We start from the raw sequence: 20,933 nt of genomic DNA, 5'->3' as shown, positions 1-20,933 counted from the left end.
GTGTCTAAAAATAGAACAACAATATTCAGTTTTATCGTTAATGTCCTATAACATAATCTTCCTGTGCCAGAATAATGCACTTGAACGCATCAAAGCTTTGTGATTGGCCGGCGTGACCCCATGTGTCGGGGCGTGGGCAGTAGTTCGCTGACGTTGTCCGTGTCAACAGGAGTGACAGTCCGCACACATACAAGACCGCAATTATGGCAGAAGCAAAAAAGCCCAAAATATATGATTTTCACTCCGAGTGGGAGGATGATTATTTTGTTATCTATTCCAATTCAAAGTCCATCTGTCTCATCTGCAATGGGAGCGTTGCTTTTTCGAAGAAGGGTAATTTAGGAGCTGCATTTCAAAACAGTGCACAAACGCTACGAGACGGAATTCCCTCCTAATTCTGGCCCTACGCTCCCAAAAGGCGAGAGACCTGAAAGGACAGCTAAATGCACAGCAGTCCATTTTCACCAGGCCCAACAACAAGAGCAAGGCTGCTACCATAGCATCTTAGTGTGTCAGTCACGTTCTTGCGAAACACATGAAGTCTTTCAAAGACGGCGGAGTTGTGAACGAAGCATTCCTGGAGGCTGCCGACGTGCTTTTGGGGGACAGTAAAAATAACAGTAGTATTTCAACAGGTTTTTTATATAATAAAAACTCAAGTTAGATACCGTTATTAATCAGCTGTAAGTTTTAGTTTGTTTGAACTTATTCATACAAATTATTGTACAAAATGGTATAAGAAGGCAAACATTAAGATCTGTTCTGTTTAAATTGGTTATAGTCTATTATCAATTCAGGTTAAGTAATGTAACCACAGTTAGTCTATGTGTTCTGATGTTAGTAACTATGTAGGCTAACATTAGTTAGGCTATGTGTTGTGGACTAATGCATTCAAGTTAGTTCACATTTTAGTTGTTATTGCTCCTGCTGACAATTGTGTGGATAATATGTAGCCTACAGTCAATGGAATTTCACATTTTGCTCTCCAATGTATGTTATTTTAATGTTGACACATAATACTATAACTATATATTTTACAGGAGCATTGTTGCAATTCCTAGGTCGAACTAAGCCTGCAGAACCACAAGTCAAGAGGACAGAGGACTTGTGGAGTTGCAGCAATCTTTGACTCAAGTTTACTTATCAATACTAAACCAAAATTAAATTATACCTCCTTTGAAAGCCTCGTTTTTAGTCTTACGCAGCCAACCTGGAAAACTTTGCAGCCAATCTTATTTGTTACAGTGTACCGTGCACCAGGTCCTTATTCCGAATTCTTATCAGAATTCTCTGAGTTTTTATCAACTTTGGTACTTAAAACAGATAAAGTAATTATCGTAGGTGACTTTAATATTCATGTTGACGATGATAAAAATAGCCTTACTGTTGCATTTAACTCTATATTAGATTCTGTTGGTTTCTGTCAGAGTGTAAATAAACCAACCCACTGCTTTAATCACACTCTCGACATTGTTCTGACTTATGGTATTGAAATTGAGCAACTATTAGTCGAACCGCATAATCCTGCTCTATCCGACCATTTCTTAGTAACTTTTGAAGTACTGTTACTAGACTACAAAGCATTAGTCAAAAGCTCCTGCAGCAGAAACCTATCTGTTAGTGCTATAGCCAAATTGAAGGAAGAGATTCCACCAATACTTAACTCGATAGCATGTCTGCATGTAAGGGAGGAAACTTATACAAAATGTACACCACCCCAAATTGATCATGTTGTTGATAGTGCTATAGATGCGCTGCGAATAAAATTAGACTCTGTTGCTCCTTTGAAAAAACAGAGAAAATAAAACATAGATTAGCTCCATGGCATAATGCCGAAACCCGCAAAATAAAGCAAAAGTCGAGACAACTTGAAAGGATATGGCGTTCCACTAAACTTGAAGAATCTCGTTTAATTTGGCACATTACTCTCAATGAATATAAGAAAGCACTGTGTAAAGCGAGAGCAGCCTACTACTCTTCATTAATAGATGAGAATAAGAATAATGAAAGATTTCTTTTCAGCACTGTAGCCAGGCTGACAGAGAGCCACAGCTCGATTGAGCCTTCTATTCCCATAGCACTCAGTAGTAATGATTTTATGTGCTTTTTTAACGATACAATTGTTACTCTTAGAAACAACATTAATGACCTCTTGCCTTTGACCAGTATCGTGTTATCAACAGCTCCCGGAAACGTAAGTTCTAATATTACACTAAATAGTAAACTAGAATGCTTTTCAGCCATTAACCTTGAACAATTAAATTCAATGATTCTCTCTTCTAAACCATCAACATGCATGTTAGACCCAATTCCAACTAAGCTGTTGAAGGAAGTTTTTCCATTAAATAGCACTTCTTTATTAAATATTATGAATATGTCTTTATTATCAGGCTATGTTCCACAATCATTCAAAGTAGCAGTGATAAAACCGCTTCTTAAAAAGCACAACCTCGATCCAGAGGTTTTAGCCAACTATAGACCTATTTCTAATCTTCCGTTCCTCTCAAAAATGTGTGAGAAAGCGGTCGCAAAACAGCTGTGTGATTACTTAAAAAACAATGATTTATTTGAAGATTTTCAGTCTGGCTTTAGAACACATCATAGCACAGAGACAGCTCTGGTTAAAGTCACAAGTGACATTCTAATAGCCTCAGACAAGGGACTTGTCTCTAGGGTTGGGTACCGAGAACCGGTTCCGAACCGGAACCGGTTCCAACATTTCGATTCCAACGGCATCATTTAGACATGTGAATTTCTGTTCCGCTTTTTGATGCTTGAGGAAATGTTTCTCGCCGCTCTCCGTAGCCTACTGTATGACTGCGGCGGGACGGGAAATGTAGCGTTGTACCTACACTTCCTACAGCTTAACCTGAGACCAGGGCCGGCCCGTCGCACTGGCGTTATAGATGTTCGCCTAGGGCGCCAGATCTGTGGAGGCGCTGCGCTGACAGCTCTGGGAGGGAAAACAAATATTTGGCCGTTGGTGCTCATCCTAATTTTCGGCCTTGATGTAACAACATTCATAATTAAGTAAATGTAACACCCTTTTCATCCCGGTTACACTTTTCATTTTCCCTGTACGCGCTGTTGTTATTAGCATCTGGTGCTAGCTGCTCTAACGGAAGAAGAAGATGTTTCTACAATAATGTGGAGGAGAGTCCTCTCCAGTCAGACTGAGGCTGATAACTACAGCTCAGTGAGGTAAAGGACTGAGTGTTTAGATAGTTCACTTTAGTCTAAGTTATCTCAGTGAGTCTCAAACGTTTTGATCACAATTTATGTAAACACATATTTCCATGGCACTCCTTTATAATTATTGGGATAAAACAGGTTTGAAATCATTCCAATGTATACTATAGGACAGTAAACCAGACATATCGTTTTAAACTGGAGAGATACAAAAATATGCATAAATAAAATAGTAAAATAAGATATGAATGAACAACAAAAATAAAATACGTTACATGTATTTGTTATTGGTTATGTTCACATACTTATTTAATTATTAAAATGTAAACCGATCTTTTTCATATGGGTGTTTAGAGTTGTACCCCCTAGATCTAGTCTCTAGTAATTCTGCTTAAAGTGCACCAGATTGAAGCATTTTACTTCAAAATGTTCAAACATTTCTTCCCGGTATGCCTGAGAAGGCAGATATGCTTGTTTTTCTCAACAAGAACTGTTCTCATTCATAACACTCCGTTCGATGTCTCACTATGGGATGCGCCTCATCGCGGAGCAAACAGAAGCATCAATCTCATTACGCCAATCCTGATTGGCTGGTGATCTTGACGTCAGCATCAGGGAATTCACCCCCTATAAGTAGCTTGCGCCACGACGCATGTGCCATTCAAACACCTCTTCTCGCTTCAGAGCACATCTCTATGGTAGCCGGACAAGCTTAACGGTCCACAGACTGAACCCAAATAACCATTTTGGTCGACGGGCGCTCGCCGGCTACTCCTTCTGCTTCGCAGGAAGACGGTAATACTAACGCCAGTTAGTATTGAAATCGACCTCACCGTTATCTTTCCCCGGAAAGTAAGGTAGGTCTGATTTTTTCAAGCTAGCGTTAGCTCGCTCCCTCACTATCGACACCACGGTAGCGAGGAAGCTCTTTTCTTTTCTCTTCCCCACGGAGGAGAAAAGGATTAAAGGAGCATACTGTCACACCAGTCAGTATTCTCCGGGAATAAAGGACCCACACCGTCCTTTTCTCCGAATTAAGGACAGGGTGGTAACACCTTTTTTTCTCCCAACCTACCTGTTGAGAGCGGGTCCTCTCCACGCCACGAGGCGAACAAGATGGACGCCTCTCTCCCTCACACCAGAGGAGTCAGGGACTCGGTGGCTCGACTCTGTGGCTGCGGGTTGAAGATCTCGGGCACAGACACACACCAGGTCTGCTCGTCCTGCCTCGGGCTGGAACACGCCCGAGGCGCTATCGACAACCCCGGCTCGTGCGGACATTGTGTCCGCTTCACCGTGAAGAGCCTCCGCCGACGGCTAGCACGCCAAGCTAGCCTGTCGGAGCAGGAACCCCCCATTGCCGGCCGGCAGTCAAGACGCGGGGGCATCCGCCACAGAGAGTGAACCCCTCTCCGTGTCGGTCTGGGGCTCATTATCTGCGATGGCTGCAGAACCGGAATCCCGCGCCCTGGCAGGCCGGGACCCGGTGACGGCAAGACACGCGGGAACGGGACCCCACGTTTTACCAAGCTGGGGCTCCCGGTTAGACCTCACCATGGTCTCACCCGCGGAGGATGTCCTTGAGCTGGACTACGATGAGGACGAAGAGGACGCCTCGGTGTTCCTCCTGTCCGAGTCGGATGAACATGAAGAGGACATCTTCATGTCATCGGCTCAGGCTGCAAAGCCTGGAGCGAGGGCTGCTCTCCCGGGCGATAGCACACCAGCTTCGCCCTGTCTGAGCATGGACCTGCAGGCCGTGTGTAAACGCGCCGCGGCCAGACTCGACATCCCATGGCCTGAAATGGCCAAGGAGACCTCCAGGTCCCGCTACGAAGGGAAACATTTTCCCCAAGCAGCGCGGACAAAGAGGCAACTCCTTCCGGTCTTCCCGGAGATGTTGGATGAGGTGTCGGTCTCGTGGAGAGACCGACACCACCCAATCCAGGGTGCCTCCTCCCTAGACTGTGACGGAATGGAGAAGCTCGGCCTGCTCCGCATACCGCCCATGGAACCGCTGGTAGCAGCCCACCTCCTACCGAGGATGGGCCTGTCACCAAGCAGGAACCCCACGCTGCCGGCAAAGTCGGACCGATTTCAGTCGACAATGACTTAACGGTCCTACAAAGCCGCAGCGTTGTCCGCCAGGGCCCTGAATGTGTCCTCGCTGCTAACCGCTTACCAAGCGGAGCTCTGCGAGGACCTGTCGGGTAACCCGGGGGCAGCCACTCTGGACGAGATGGCAGCGGTCACAGACATTTGTCTTTGTGTCCAACGCTGCGCCGTCCAGGCCACGGGCAAGGCAATGGGGATCATGGTGGTGCAGGAAAGAGCGAGATGGCTCAACCTCACCAACCTCCCAGACCGGGAAAAGGAGGAAGTGCTGGATATGCCCATCGTTCCCGAGGGAATTTTCGGCTCCGCTCTTGCTTCCATGCAAAGGAGGTGTGAGTCGAAAAAGAAGGAGGACGAGGCACTCCACCTCTGCCTCCCTCGAAGGGTCCAGCCGCTGCCTTCGCAGCAGCAGTCCTTCGCCCAAGCTGCCTCGAACCCTGCTCGGTTTAAAACACCGAAAACGCAGAGGTCGCAGCCCGCCCCGAGTCCTCAGCCCAGGCTGGAGACGAGGGCGAGCTGGCCTAGAAAATCTCCGGTTCCGGCTGCAGCTCAGGCGCATCCAACCCAGAATTTCGGCCAGCAGTCGAGGAAGAAGAAGCGAGCGGCGTGACAGCCCCTCCTTCTCCCCTCTGTGACAGAGCTGGAAGTCCACGGTTCCCCAGCTCTAAATGTGTTCCCGCCCTCGAGAGATGCCTCAACACCATCCTCAAGTCCGCACAAACACATGTCACAAATTTGTTGATTTTTCTGTCATAAAACATTTGCCGCTGACGCATCCAGGCTTCAGGCCGAGGGCGCAGCTCAAAAAAAATGATAAGAAAAACAATAAAACCAATAAACAGCCCGTGAACTGTTCCCCTTCTGAGAGCAGCTACGGCATCTCTCAAAAGGCGGATTACAGGCGGGTCTGTGAAGGCACCACCGTCACGCGCATGCGCAGTGCCGGCTGGGGCTTTAAAAGGCACCACCGCCACGTGCATGCGCAGTGCCGGCTGGGGTTGTGAAGGCACCACCGTCATGCGCATGCGCAGTGTCGGTGGGGATTGTCGAAAAGGGGCACCACTGTGTTCAGACACTAGAGGGCCCCATAACACAACAAATAGAGACTCAGAGGGGAAGAGACGTGACATCTCCACTGGCTCTAAGGAGCATGCAGTGGAAGATGCTCACATCATCTGCTTGGGTTTTCAAGACAGTAACACAGGGCTACAGACTCCAATTCGCTGTCACCCCCCCTCGCTTCTCGCGCATTCTGCATTCGCAGGCCCAAGGAGAGTCAGCCCATATTCTGGAGAGAGAGATTCTCTCTCTCCTAGAAAAGAGGGCTATATCTATTGTACCCGCCGAGCAGAGTCAGGGCGGCTTCTATTCCAAGTACTTCCTCGTTCCCAAACGGGGAGGGAACGGAATTCGGCCAATACTTGATTTGAGGGCTCTGAACAAATATCTAAAAAGATATAAGTTAAGAATGCTCACTCACACATCTCTGCTGCGGCTCGTGCGACAAGACGACTGGTTTACATCAGTCGACCTGAAAGATGCGTATTTTCACATCCCAGTATATTACCCACACAGGAAATATCTGAGATTCGCATTTCAGGGGATCTGTTATGAATACAGACTACTCCCCTTCGGTCTGTCTCTCAGTCCAAGGGTGTTTGTACGATGTACGGAAGCCGCGATAGCCCCGTTAAGACAACAGGGTATTCGCCTGGCGACCTACCTGGACGACTGGCTGCTTCTCGCACAGTCGGAGCAGGAGGCTGTTACGCAGACAAATGTCCTCGTAAAGCACCTGCTCAACCTGGGTTTCATAATAAACACAGAGAAGAGCATGTTGTGCCCCGCGCAGACTATACTCTTCCTGGGTTTACACCTGAACTCGGTGCCCTTTTCAGCTCGCTTGTCAGCGGATAGAGTGGAAGCTTTCAGAGCTTGTCTCGCTCTTTTCCAGCTGCGCAAACATGTTCTCTTCAGATCATGCCTGCGATTGCTGGGGCTCATGGCGTCAGCCATCCTGGTCGTACGACTGGGACGCTTACACATGAGGGAGTTTCAGCGCTGGGTGGCCGCCCTAAAACTAGAGTGATGGTTACTGTGAAATGCGTAATGGCACTGCGCCACTGGCTGCACCCGACTTTTCTAGTACGAGGTGTGCCTATGGGTGCTGTCCTTTCACGGAAAGTGGTCACCACGGACGCATGTCTGACAGGTTGGGGAGGTATTTATGAAGGTCGCCCGGTGAGGGGTCTCTGGAGCAGAGACCTCCAGCGGGCGCACATAAATTACCTGGAGCTTTTAGCGGTGTTTCTCACCCTAAAACGCTTTCTGCCTTTCCTCAGGGGACATCACGTCCTTGTGAGGACAGACAATATGACCACAATATCGTATATTAACCGCCAAGGGGGTTTGCGTTCTCTCCAGTTACACACACTGGCGCGCAAACTGATCCTATGGAGCGGTAGACGTCTCCTCTCTCTGAGAGCGACGCACGTACCGGGAGTGATGAACCTCGGGGCAGATATACTGTCCATAGGTATACCACTTTATGCAGACTGGACTCTACATCCAAGGATTGTGAGCCAGCTGTGGGTGCGTTACGGCAGAGCCGCGGTGGATCTGTTCGCATCAAAAGACAACGCTCAGTGTCAGCTGTTCTTTTCGATGCGCGATCTAAATGCACCTTTAGGCGTGGATGCACTCGTGCACAATTGGCCCCCGGGCCTTCTGTACGCGTTCCCACCCCTGGCTCTGATACCCCCAACTCTGGCCAGAGTGAGAGAGCAACCCCACACACTTATCCTGATATCTCCGCACTGGCCAGTTATGTACTGGCTAGCGGAGATATATCAGCTGCTGTGCGGGCAGCCATGGCAGCTCCCACTACGCAGAGACATACTGTCCCAAGCGGGGGGGGCGATCTTTCACCCACACCCAGAGCGCTTGGCTCGTGAGTGGTACAATCTGAATACAGTGTGACATGAAGCTGACCCTGGCAGCTGCCAAGCGAGCCAGTGGCACTCATGCACTATCTGTACAGTCTTCATGCACTCAGTTCGCCCCAGGGCAAACAGAGTGTGGTTGAAGCCCAACCCTGCCTTTATCTTAAGGCGGTTGGTTCAGGTACCACATTTGACATTGAGGCATCCTCCCCGCCACTGTATTCCTCCGGGGAACAGCGGCCGGATTTGCCGTGTCCAGCCCGTGCTTTACGCACGTACAGGGACAGATCAAGGGTGCTTTGTCATAATGACCAACCCCTTGTGTCCTGGGCTAACCCTTATAAGGGCAAGCCTGTTACTAAGCAACGGCTCTCCCACTGGTTTGTGGAAGCAATTGCTTTGGGGCTCATACGAGTCAGAGTTCGCAGGCACCCTCGGGTCCGCGAGCTCTTTCGACTCAGGGTCTGGCTGCATCCTGGACTCTGTCCAGGATGTCTCCCATCCAAGACATTGGTGCAGCGGCGAGCTGGTCCTCGCCGCTCACTTTTGTCCGCCTCTTAACAGGCTGGACGTTCTGCTCCCAGTGTGACTCAAGCAGTGCTGGGCACCTGGTTGAGTCAGAGCTCTACCTGTTAAGTTTCTGGTTGGTTTGGTGATTTTCGAGATAAGCTCGTCTGACAATACGGGAGGTACAATTTCCCATAGTGAGACATCGAACGGAGTGTTATGAATGAGAACTATAGGTTACTTACGTAACCCCAGTTCTCAGAGTAACATGAAGTGAGATGTCTCACTAGACGGCCCTCCTTGCTATGGTGAAGCGAGAAGAGGTGCTTATTTTGAATGGCGCATGCGTCGTGGCGCAATCTACTTATAGGGGGTGAATTCCCTGACGCTGACGTCAAGATCACCAGCCAATCAGGATTGGCGTAATGAGATTGATGCTTCTGTTTGCTCCGCGATGAGGCGCATCCCATAGTGAGACATCTCACTTCATGTTACTCTGAGAACTGGGGTTACGTAAGTAACCTATAGTTTTTAAATGGGGGGGGGGGGGGGGGGGTTTCCTTTAAAAGTTGGACTGTTCTAGCTTTAGTGGTTCTCAGGTTACATAGCAGTGAATATAAACAGACCGATTAATGTGAATATTACTGTAAACTAACCTGTGTAAAAGTTTCTCGAATAAATTTAATTTTTTTGGTGGAAGAAGCATGTATAATTGTTTTACCCTGCCCCTCAAAGAATCGGAATTGAGAACCGGAATCGAAAAGTAGAATCGGAATCAGAATCGTGGAAATTCAAACGATACCCAACCCTACTTGTCTCTATTCTTGTTTTGCTCGATCTCAGTGCTGCATTTGATACTATCTACCATGATATCCTATTGCAAAGATTAGAGCACTTAGTTGGCATAAAGGGAACTGCTTTAGGCTGGTTTAGGTCCTATCTATCTGAACGCTCTCAGTTTGTACGTGTCAACAATGAATCTTCCACGCAAACCAAAGTTAGCCATGGAGTGCCACAGGGCTATTTTGTTCATATTATATATGCTTCCGTTAGGCAATATTATAAGGAATCATTCTGTAAACATTCATTGTTATGCGGATGATACTCAACTATATTTATCAATCAAGCCTTATGAAATTAATCATCTAAATAAAATTCAAGACTGCCTCAAGGACTTAAAATCGTGGATGACCTTACATTTTTTTATGTTAAACACGAACAAAACTGAAGTTATTGTACTTGGCGCGAAGAATCTACGAAACAAATTATCTAAAGATATACTAACTATGGATGGCTTTAATTTGGCCTCCAGTGAGACTGTAGGGAATCTTGGTGTTATATTTGATCAGGATTTATCCTTTAACACCCACATAAAATCAATTTCAAGGACCGCCTACTTCCATCTACGTAACTGTTACGATGTGAGGTGCAGGTGAAAGAACGATATGTGGAGAGAGGGTTTTCTTGCAAAAAATAAACAGGCGTTTTATTCTTAGCCTTCCACATTATTCCACAGAAACATAAACTGCATGCCTGGAGCTGCATTCACCAGCAAGGAACAAACACAAAAACGAATGCACCTTCCCCTCTCTTCCCAACCACATTTATAGGAGAATGCCCGCCTTCCCACTCCAACCTGGCCAATCAGGTCATGGTTCTGAAAGTGGAGTGAAAGGTTAAATACAAAATTAAACACTGTTGTCTACCTTTAATAAAACCCTAAAGGCTTAAGTAAATTCATTATTGCATCGCCATAAATATTATACCTTCAAGAACAACAAGGTCTGCTTAAAACGGATCGTTTTTAACCTAATTGACACTCATAAAATCACACATTTCCTGACCAATCACATCCAAGACTCCGCCTACTCATACGGCACATATAAGGAGTACTTTGGAGGCGTGCTCCCCCTTTTGCGGCTTTCACACCAGCGCTTTTCCCTTTCTAGCTCCGAGCTAGAACTTTTCTGGTTCAGCTCCGGTTTCCCTTTTCTGCTCCCGCTCTGTTCACACCGCCCAGCACCCGACTGGTGCTGCCGCTGCTGCGTCATGACGTCACCGTTTACATTGCTGATTTGCTCCCCAACGGCATTACGGCGCTCACAACAACGGGGAACTGCGTCGGGTCAATGATCGTGTTGCTTTTAATCACACGAAGCCAGAATAAATTGAATAACGACTTCTCCAACCTTATACTTTGCTCCAGAGTGCCGTGGTTCATTGTTTATTAATGTGTTTCTGCAGCATTTACCGACCGCTGCAGTGCTGGCTGCTCTTCCACGGGAGTTTATTCTCCCCCGTTAGCTCCCGGTTAGCTCACACTGCAGCGGCCGCTCTAAAGTATTCACTGTCCGACTCACACAAGCAGCTGATACATATCCCCAGTTAAGTGAATGTGTGTCAGCCTGAATTGACTTTGTTTGGCATCATAACGCTGTTATGAAAGTTTCTCTGGTATAAAATGGGTGATGTTAGCATAGCAACCGAAGCTAAACTGACTACTTGCTATTGCTATCCTATTGTGGCATAAACCGTTTTCTACAGGCACATTTTACCGGCGTATTTTTATTATGATTCTACTTGTGATAGTCGGACACGATAACCTGTGCAGCCCATGTATTGATTCCATCCGATAGCTGCTATAATACAAAACAAAACGTCTGCCTCTCTCCACAATGATCAATAACAGCGAACGGATGGTCAAAGTAAGGTACAAATAAACAGAATCACACGAAGCCTGGTTAGTGTTGCCTGACTTTATAAAGTGTGTTTATAAGCACTACTGCTTGTAGGCAGGCATGACAGTCGACCCATGTTCAGGGGAGGAGGGTTTAGTTTCCTGCACGCCTCGACGTAAGAGAGACGTAAGCGACGCCACCTCTTAGCTCCGAAGCTCTTGCCTCTAGACCGACAATTTTTTGGAGCTGGAAGTGAACCGGATTCCGGAGCTAAGAGCTGGCGCCGCTGCGGTGTGAACAGGAAAAACCGGCGCTTTTCAGGCTCCAGCTCCGAGCCGGAGCTGAAAAAGCGCTGGTGTGAAAGGGGCAATAGAGCACTGGGACAAGATGGCCTCCAGGTCTGAACAAAGGAAATGGTGATTACTTGGTGCTTGTGTGTTTTACAGACTGACAAACGAATTTAGACGCATTTTATTAGTTTGTCTATGTAAACTGTTTTTATATCTTTAACTGAAATAAAGACAACTCAGAAAAAAACATGTACTACCTTTCTTAACAAACAAATAGTTAAGACCAACATGTTAGTGAGGGAGTGTGTGCGCTTCCTCACATTTCACACCTCCTCCCCCTCTGGCTTGCACAGGTCAGGCAAACGAGAAAGATAGTCAGCTATAAGATTGTTCTTACCGGGACAATACTGTATGGTGAACTGGTATGGCTGGAGGGCTAGGCACCTGCTTAGATGCATCCACTTCAAAGGTCTGTGGTCTGTCTGCAACACAAACTCTCTTCCAAGAAGGTAATACTTCAATGAATCTATAGCCCACTTTATAGCCAATCCCTCTTTTTCCACCGTAGAGTACTTTTTTTCCCGGTCAAACAGTTTCTTACTCAGGAACAGTATAGGCTTCTCTTCGCCAGGCTCTCCTTGGGCTATCACTGCTCCTAGTCCAACACCAGAGGCATCAACTTGCACAAGAAATTGTTTTGTGAAGTCCGGGCTCTGCAACACAGGAGCTTGACAGATCTGCCTCTTTAATGCCTGGAAGGCATTTTCACACTCATCATTCCACACCACTTTAGTGGGAGATTTTTTTGTTAGATCAGTAAGTGGGGCAGCTAATATAGCAAAGTGGGGAACAAACCTTCTGTACCACCCCACCAGGCCTAAAAAGGACCTCACTTGCTTCTTTGTCTGAGGTCTGGGTATTACCTGTATGGCCTTTACCTTCTCCACTTGTGGTCGTACTTGCCCACGTCCAACCAGGTATCCAAGGTATTTCACCTCCTCTTGAGCCCAGGAACACTTGTTGGCATTCAGGGTTAGCCCGGCTTCCTGTATCTTGCCCAACACAGCTTTAAGATGCTGCAGATGTTCTTCCCAGGATTCACTGTAGATTACCACATCATCTAGGTAGGCTGCTGCAAACCTGGTACAATCATTAAGAACAATGTCCATTAATCTTTGAAAGGTTGCAGGCGCTCCATGAAGACCAAAGGGTAGTAGAGTGTAATGAAACAAACCCATTCCTGGAATCTGAAAAGCTGTATACTCTTTGCAGGCTGGCTCAAGAGGCACCTGCCAGTAACCTTTACAGAGGTCTAAAGCTGTGATGTACTTAGCTTTCCCCAACTTCTCCAGTAGCTCGTCAATACGCGGCATAGGGTATGAATCAAAACAGGAAATGCTGTTCAGCTTCCTCATGTCCGAGCAGAATCGAGGTTCAGTGGTGTTTTTCTTAGGAACAAGCACTATAGGATTTGACCACTCACTTCTAGATGGTTCAATGACTCCCATGTCCAACATTAACTCCACCTCCTTCCTCAGTGGTTCCATCATTCTTTCAGGAATCCTGTAAGGCCTCAGGCGAACAAGTTTAGTGTCCTTCAGTATAATGTTATGCTTTATCACAACAGTGCATCCAGGTCTTTCTGAGAACAATGCTGGGAAAGATTGTTTAAGCTCACCCAGTTAATGCCCCTGATCCAAACTCAGATGCTCCGGAGGGGCCTGGGGTTTACACTTCTCTCTGTGCGGCACCATGTCAGCCTCCTCTGTTTCCAATGCATCCTCTTCTTCCAGCTGGACATCTTGGATCATCAGAACATGTTCTCTACCTGCCTTCTGGTTTTTCTTGTCATGATACTCTTTTAAAAGGTTTACATGCAACAACTGTTTGCACTTTCTTTTATCAGGACAGAGAATTTCATAGGTCACAGGGCCTGCCTTTCGGGTTACTGTATAAGGGCATTGCCACTTGGCTAGTAACTTACTTGGCCCTGTAGGGAGCAGTATCAAGACTTTATGGCCAGCTTTCAGCTCTCTTTCTCGAGCACGTTTGTCATATCACACCTTCTGCTTATGTTGAACTTCATGCATGTGTTCTTTGACCGTTTCTCTGTAACTGTCCAGTTTGTCTCTCATCTGTAGAATGTAAGAGATGATGCTGTTGGTTGTTGTTGCCACTGCCTCACCAGCCACCCAGTTCTCCTTCAGCACGTCCAAAGGGCCTCTGACCTGTCTGCCATATAACAACTCAAAAGGGGAGAAACCAGTTGAAGCCTGTGGCACTTCTCTGTATGCAAACAAAAGGAACGGCAACCATTTATCCCAATCTTTGCCAGTATCATCAATACATTTTCTCAACATTTGTTTCAGTGTACCATTAAAACGTTCTACCAGACCATTAGTTTCAGGGTGGTATGGAGTTGTTCTGATCCCTTTAACCCCAAGTTGCGAGTACAGTGACTTCATCAGATGGGACATAAAGTTGGTACCTTGATCTGTTAAGAGCTCTTTAGGGATGCCCACTCTAGAGAATAGCTCTACTAAACACCGCACTATATGTTTGACCTGAATGGAACGCAATGGATAGACATCTGGATATCTGGTGGCGTAATCACAAATAACCAGGGCAAACATGTGACCCTTGCTACTTTTTGGCAGAGGACCAATTATATCCATGGCTATTCTTTCATAAGGTACACTCATTATTGGTAATGGTTGTAGAGGGGCTCTGTTTGAAAGTTTGGTAGGAGCCACAACCTGACACGTTTTACAGTAATCAATTACCTCTCTGTATAATCCTGGCCAATAGAAACACTGAGCAATGCGGTCATACATTTTTGCCTGCCCCAGATGCCCAGCCCATGGCACAGTATGACCCACATGCAGGATTACTTGGCGAAACTCTTTAGGAATAACTAGCCTAGGTTTCTCTATGTCTGCCAAATACAAAAGGTTGTCTTTTATGATGAAGGGATCCCCAATTAGATTGTTCAGCCCCCCTGTGTTTGCATCTTCCTCCCCATCTACTTTGCATGCTTTTGAAAATAGAGGTTTTAGAGATGGGTCATTCTCCTGACTCTCTCGGAAGTTATCTGGGATTTGCCATTGAGGCTCTATGAGGGGAGTTACAGGGAGAGTAAGCTCAGGGCATTTAGCCTTATCGTGATTTCTGTTTTTCTCTTGACGGCGCTGTCGCCTTGTTTTCTTAAGCTTATCACCCCCTTCACACAAACTATCATCTGCATCTGGTAAAGGTTCTAACCCCTTAGTCATAAAGCGCGTAGCTACATAGGAGTACGCTAGTGAGTTTTGCTGTACCAAGTGGTCTAAGATTGGCAAATCATCTCCAAGGATCACGTCATAAGCTAGGTGCTCTAGCACACAAACAGTTAGCATAAAGGATTGCCCTTCAACCTCAATGATAACATCTGCAGTTGGGTAATCTTTTTTTTACAACCATGAACACATGTGATATTTACCCTGCCATCAAAATCAGCTATTGCATTGCTAAGTAAGCTGGACTTCACCAAGGTTTGTGAACTACCAGTGTCAGCTAGGGCTTTCACTGCTTGACCATTTACAGTGACATCTACTACATGTCAATGTGGAACAATTCCACTATCAGTAACATTAGCATGGTCAACACTTTCTGCACGAGGTACCGAACACATCTCAACCGACTTAGACTTTCTTAATGGACACAATGAAGCCTTGTGACCAGGTTGCTGACAGTAGTAACATATAAAGTTCGTTTTTAAGTTTGGATATGCAGGTTTCTTACCAACCCCAGTGTCCATGCTCTCAACAGTTGGCCAAGTGTGAGGTTTGCTCTCCCCATACCTTGGCTTCCCAACAGTCACTCTTTTCTTTGAAGGTTCCCCGTGGGCCGCTGCATACCGTTCTGCCGCTTCTTCCCCAGTCTGAGGATTGTGCTCCTTGACCCAGGTGCGGACGTCTGGTTGAAGCACACGGAGGTACTGCTCCAAAACGATAGTCTCTCCATTCTCCTCCTTAGTACGGCTGTTCGGTCTCATCCATCTTTTGTAAAGCCCCTTAATACGGTTGTAGGTTTCTCTTACAGTCTCTCCCACTGGCAAAATGGTGCTCCGGAACCGCTGTCTGTAAGTCTCTTCAGTCACATTAAACTTCATTAACACTGCTGCTTTAACTGCTTCATATGACTCTGACTGTTCCTCATCCATTCCAGCATAGGCCTCAAGAGCTCTTCCTGTCAACAAGGTTACTACTCTGGCGGCCCACTCAAATGGCTGCCACCCCCATGTTCTGGCCATCCGTTCAAACCGAACAAAACAACTTTCTAGGTCATCACCTTCTTTGAAGTCAGGTATCCTTGGCTCACTTACATAGGGCCTTGCTGTCCGGATTGGTGGATCAATATTCTACAGAGGCTGGACAGGCCAATCGGATAAGGAGGCAGGCCTGCTAGTTTGAAGTGGATTGAATTTTCCATGTGGCTCAGCTTTTAGCAGGTGTGTCGAGGTTTCAGCTTGTAGCCTTGGATTATCAGCACGCATTGCATAGGGATGCTGTTGAACAGGGTCATAGTATACTTCTGAGTCCTGCCTTGACTTTGAAACCATGTCACTTCTTAATTGTTTCATCTGTTCAAAAAGTATTGCCTCAGTCTGCTTAGACCTGTGCACAAACTCTCTAATTTCTTCCATGAAGCTTACTGTAGAGAGTTCCTCACCCCCAGTATGGGCTGTAAACACTTTGGGGCGAACCACCAGCTCTTCCTCATCTTCTTCACTTTCAGCTGCCACGGCTCCCTTAAGATTCTTCTTCCATTCTCCCTCGTCTTTTTTCTTCCTCCATGTCTGGCAAGGCTGTGGCCATTGCCTGACGACCTCTTCCACCTCTCATTTAGTCACTCTGTCCTCTAAGACTCCTCACAGGCGTTTAAATATCCCACCACTGCCACCAATTGTTACGATGTGAGGTGCAGGTGAAAGAACGATACGTGGAGAGAGGGTTTTCTTGCAAAAAATAAACAGGCGTTTTATTCTTAGCCTTCCACATTATTCCACAGAAACACAAACTGCATGCCTGGAGCTGCATTCACCAGCAAGGAACAAACACAAAAACGAATGCCCCTTCCCCTCTCTTCCCAACCACATTTATAGGAGACTGCCCGCCTTCCCACTCCAACCTGGCCAATCAGGTCATGGTTCTGAAAGTGGAGTGAAGGGTTAAATACAAAATTAAACACTGTTGTCTACCTTTAATAAAACCCTAAAGGCTTAAAGAGCCTGTGACACGAGTTTCCCCCATCATCCAAACCCATCAATTTGAGTAAATATTGTCCCCTTGAAAACCGTTACTGAACTGATTTTGGATATTTGTACTTTGATAACCATTAATCTGCCCTTCAATGTTGACCATTTCCTGGATCTGCTCGGGGATTCTTCAAGTCCCGCCAAATTACGCGTGACGTCATTGCGGGCACAGCGCTCCAGCTGCACCGTTCAGGATCCCAGCATCTGCATGTAAACGCACGACGGCGCACACAGCAGCAAGCTCAGACAGCGATGACAGTTTCATTTTGAACGTGTCTGAGAGCTCATATGAGGCTGAAGGATCGGTTTATGTTGTATCTGTTAGAAGTTTAGGAATTAGGTGCGTCAATATGGGCGATAATACGGTCATGTAGCCAGTGGTGGAATGGGACTAAAAATCATCCCGGGACTCTCGACCGGCCCACTTCGGTACCGCTAGTAAGTTGTCAACGGGGGGAGTGGGGGATGTCAGGGGCGGCGGGTGCTGTAGATAGTAAATGTAAATATGTAAATATTTGTGTCACTGCATCCTGGTAAAATACAAATATAATGCAATGTGTGTGTCTTTGACATTAGCGCTGCCAGCCACCTGTGCCCTGTACTACGAAGCCAGTTCAACAGACCCTGGATATGTTTGAGTAACAAACTAACTAACAACAACAAACTAACAAACGAGATCTCGCTAAGCGGTCCTACGACGCTGGTTATCAACTCGGTAAATCAAGCCAGGGTTTCTCTCACCAGCTGAGAGCGCGTTCACGTCTAAAGACACGAGTGGATCTGACTTTAATTACATTTGACTCGAGTGTTTCGTCAACATAATGTGTTGCTAAAAATAATACTTCTGCATACAGTATGTGACACTGTAAGTGTTGCACGGCCAGATACGGCAGATAAGGAAATATATGATATATTATGATATTATATGATCGATGATCTGATTGATGATGTAATATGAATGATAAGTGCGACACGTCGGCGTCTTCTCTGCATAGGCCTACGGCAGTTTAAACTGTATTTCCTTTATCCTGTAATATGACTTGAGAGATTTAAACTCCACACACTGAGTTGATCTCTTTTCTATAGACCCCGGAGGCGGGCAGCGTCAGGTAAAAAAAGTTATTTAGCCTTCCCAAACCTGAGCCTCACGCGCCGCCTATGGGGGATGTGCTAGTGACTTATCCGACCGGCCCACTTCGGTACCGGCCCATCGGGATTCGTCCCGATGGCCAGTCCGCGACTGCACCCAGCCCACGTAAACTGTCAACGGGGGGAGCCTCGCTTCGGGGAAACGGTGGACCTAGTGTCCCAATCGGAGTGGGAATAATAATAATAATAATCCGTGCATTTTATCCATTAATTTCCCCAACATTGTGGTAAAAAAACCACACGTTTAATCCATGTTGGTGTACTACAACTACAAAAAGCATCGGTTTGTTTTCTCATCAGGAAATGCAGACCGGCTCAAACAAACGATTTTTAATCATCATTCTCACGATCATTTAATCTATCATATGTTTGCCGAATTGACATGAAAGCACTAATATATGTAGTTTCATCCACTTGAGTTTACAACTACAAAAATAATCGATTTGTTTTTATATCACATCCTACAGGAGGAAATTCAGTAGCTCTCACTACCGATTTTTAATCCTAATGTAATCATCATCTTCACCACGATCATGTATGTTTATGTTCGCCGAATTGACATGAAAGCACTGACAAATATGAATATACTGTAGTCAACTTCATTAAAACGTTATTAACGTGCCTAAACTCAGTAATTCACCATTTATACGCATGACAACACACTTTGTCCGTGTTTGGCTCTCTCGCCGCACAGTGAAGCGTTCCCGCATTGACGCCACATCCGGCTTCCCCCAAAACTTCAAAATGAGTCGAAGGAATTTCCCCGCGATGTTCGAAATTATTGATATTTAACGGAACGGTATCGCTTTTTCTTTTTTAAACTGACGGTTCGAGATTACTAGTAGCCCAATATTTCATTGCACAACAGTTGTTGGGATGCTGTCACAGGCTCTTTAAGTAAATTCATTATTGCATTTCCATAAATATTATACCTTCAAGAACAACAAGGTCTGCTTAAAACGGATAGTTTTTAACCTAATTGAAACTCATAAAATCACACATTTCCTGACCAATCGCGTCCAAGACACCGCCTACTCATACGGCACATATAAGGAGTACTTTGGAGGCGTGCTCCCCCTTTGAGCACTGGGACAAGATGGCCTCCAGGTCTGAACAAAGGAAATGGTGATTACTTGGTGCTTGTGTGTTTTACAGACTGACAAACGAATTTAGACGCATTTTATTAGTTTGTCTATGTAAACTGTTTTTATAACTTTAACTGAAATAAAGACAACTCAGAAAAAAACATGTACTACCTTTCTTAACAAACAAATAGTGTGCGCTTCCTCACAGTAACATTGCAAAAATCAGGCATATCTTGCCTCAAAATGATGCAGAGAAACTAGTCCATGCATTTGTTACTTCAAGGCTGGATTATTGTAACTCCTTATTATCAGGGTGTACCAAGAAGTCAGTCAAGTCGCTTCAGCTGATTCAAAATGCTGCAGCTCATGTACTAACCAGAGTTAGGAAAAGGGACCACATTACTCCTGTTCTGGCTGCCTTACACTGGCTCCCTATGGAACACAGGATATAATTTAAAATTCTTCTTCTCGCCTACAAAGCCCTTAATGGGCAGGCACCATCTTACCTTAAAGAACTCATTATACCCTACTGTCCTACTAGGGCATTGCGTTCTAAGAATGCAGGGTTGTTGGTTGTTCCTAGAGTCTCTAATGGCGCGTTTCCACTGCAGCGGGTAGCTCGCTTTAAGCGCGCCGAGCCGTGCGGGGCCCGTTTTTGGTTGCGTTTCCACTTGGCCTAGTTTTGGCCCGAGGCTACTTTTTCACCCTTTTTCTGGCCCGACTAAATCGTGGTTCTATCGAGGCTAACAAGCGGGGCCAACAACCGGGCGGAATATGCTAAACTAGTGACGACTCTGATTGGTCAGAGAGAATCGTCACAATTCTCGCGCGACTTAATCCCTAGTGTCGCATATATTAAGGGACGCTTGCAGCATTTTTGTAAACCTAAGAAAATGGCAAAGAAAAACATACCGTGGTCGATTGACGAAGTTGCGACGTTCCTCCAGTTTATTTCTTATCTTTCCTTTTTTTTTTTTATAATGTCATATCTTTTTATGCTGCTGCAATACAAACATTTTTTTATTTTGTATTTGTACAATGCCATGCCTTTTTATGCTGCTGCAACAAATATATATATTTTTTTTATTTCTATTGTACATACAATGCCATGCCTTTTTATGCTGCAACAAAAAACACTTCCCAAATTGGGATTCAATAAAGTACTGTTAAATGCATCATCTGATTTCCTGCCATAATCTGATTAACAAACTGATTTCCGTGAGCATGTAAACAAAGTCACTGGGTTGCCACTCACACACAACATTACAGTTTTGGAATCCAATCATAAACTGAAATGTACAATTAAAGGGCTTTAAATCAGCAGAACAAAAACTCAGATTCACATGAGGCAGAAGTTATAGGCCTATATTTGTCCTAAATAAAAATAGGCTACAACTAATACCATTACTAATAATATTTGTGGATCTTTAAAAACAAAAGCCTACAATATCACTCAAAAACAATTGTAAAAATAGCCCAATTAAGATCTAGATATAAACATACATGCATTTATAAAGCAATAAGAAACACCATCAGTTAGGAAAAAGCCCATAAGATAAAAGTTAATTTTAAGAAGAGATTTAAAGCAAGAAATTGAGTTTGCTTGCTTGAGGTCCTCCTCTAAAACATTATTTGGTAACTGACACATTACTTAAAGTAAAATATTTCCTTTTACAAATAAA

The sequence above is a fragment of the Gymnodraco acuticeps genome, unplaced genomic scaffold, assembly GCF_902827175.1.
Source record: "Gymnodraco acuticeps unplaced genomic scaffold, fGymAcu1.1, whole genome shotgun sequence".
NCBI lineage: Eukaryota > Metazoa > Chordata > Actinopteri > Perciformes > Bathydraconidae > Gymnodraco > Gymnodraco acuticeps.
Note: the sequence above shows the minus strand (reverse complement) of the source record.